Here is a 1972-nt window from a genome sequence, read left to right as displayed (position 1 = left end):
TGGTGAACAATCTATTCCTTTTCTAGGATATTCCTTGGGGTTTGAATACAAAGCATGGTGGTTGAGTTAAAAAAAAAAAAAAAAAAAAAAAAAAAGAAAAAGTTAGATTTCCTTTTGTCTCTCCCCCGAGTCATAGAATCATAAAGTCAAAAAGATCATCTCCTTCCAAGCTCTAAATTCAAAGTGTGACTGTCTAAATGGTAGAAAAAAAAAAAAAGGAATGTATAATAACTTCCCAGTGGTTAAATTTAAATTTGTAATATATTTTTAAAATAGTGGTGTCTTTAATGAAAAAAAAAAAAGGCATAGGCTACTTGCTACAATAGCTGTGTAGTCCCAGTGGAGATGGCACATCTTGGATAAAGCCACCGGGTTCTGTGATCTTTTACCTTCCATGCTGTGAAATGACTCTTTGAAATTACACAAATACATAAATTTTTTAAGGAAGTATTTAAGACAGCAGTTTGTTTGTGTTCTTTTCTGACCCTCTGTGAAAACTTGTTTCCTTCTACGCTACCACTAGACCCGGAATTTCCCTTGAAAATTTCTGGATATCCATAGCCTCATGCCAGGTCACATCAAGTCATTCAGGCTTTCAAGACATAACATCAGCCTACACAATGTGACACGCTTGCTGCATCATGTCACAAATCTTCAGGGATATTATAGTTTTTTTAGTAAATGATTGTGGAAGTCACCATGGCTACAAACCCCTCTTTATTCTGTTCAGATTTGAAACATTTTTTGGTTTGGTTTGTTGTTTTGTTTTTTTTTTTAATAAATGTTGAGTAAACCACTCTTTCCTTTCCAGCAACAACACAAGTGTTTCAAATGTGCTTGTTGTCAAGTTTTGCCTATGAAGGCAATCCCAGTGTATTCCCATGTTCCCAAAGTCTTTTTTTTTTCTTTTTTCCTTTTAATCAGCTGTAATTTCTTTCCTTGAGGTAAATGTGCTGCTTTTGAGAGGGCGAAAAGAAAAGCTAAGAGAAAGGGATGAGGAGAACAAGAACAATAGAATAATCTAGAAAGGGAAGGTGTTGAATGGAGCTGAAAATATTACTGAGAGAATCCATTACAAGAGCTGGAAATTGCCAACCAGAACAGGATTGAGAAGGTCCAACCATAGATGTGATAAATGAGAAACTTTCCCATGTTTTTTTTTTTCCTAACACTGTGTATGTGCACAGTTGTCCCTGAGCCCGAATCCTCTTCCTGCACATTTCATCTCAAGCCAAATGGCACATGTTTTACCCTCAGGCCAGAGGAGTTACTGCTTGTGTCCTCTTTGCTCTCAGAAAACCATCCCTGGTTTATTTCTGGGTTTTGAATAAAACATGATCCTGGTGGGAACTCCCATCCAGGAATACTGTGGCTTCTTCTGCATCTACTTCTATCACATCAGTCCTGTGTTCTGAATCCCTAGTTGTGAAAAAGGAAAATAAGTAGCCCTGCCAGTGATTTTAAAAGCCTTGACAGTAGCACACGGAGGGGATTTCATTACTCTGCAGGGTGGTTCTTCTTAGGAGTAAAATGCAAACAGAACCAAAAACTTCACGTTTCTCAACAGGGACCTGATGCTGAAAGGGTCTGGGTTTTTTAACACTGACTGGAATTATGATAGTACAATTCTAAATGAGAGCTATTTTGAAGGCACTGTGCTCATTACAAGGTGTTCCAAGTATGAGATCAGTGTTATGGATTGGATGCTGGCAGTCATTTTCCTCTAACCCCTTAGTTAGCCAAAAATGCAGAAAGAGGATAATTTGCTGGTGCAGACTTGGGGGTCCTGGATTCACAGGTTGAATTTTTACTGGGAATTAATCCTGGACCGTTGTGAAAACTGTGCTCTGAACTGGGCTGTGAATCCTCTGCTCCTCTACCCATGATCAGACAGCTTTGGCTTTTCCTGGAGAGCTGACAGTGGTGCTCCAGGGAGAGGCTGAGTCACATCTGTAAAGCTCTACTGGCCTTT

This window comes from Empidonax traillii, unplaced genomic scaffold (genome assembly GCF_003031625.1).
Source record: "Empidonax traillii isolate 1590-97213 ecotype Southwest subspecies unplaced genomic scaffold, ASM303162v1 scaffold770:size447908, whole genome shotgun sequence".
NCBI lineage: Eukaryota > Metazoa > Chordata > Aves > Passeriformes > Tyrannidae > Empidonax > Empidonax traillii.
Note: the sequence above shows the minus strand (reverse complement) of the source record.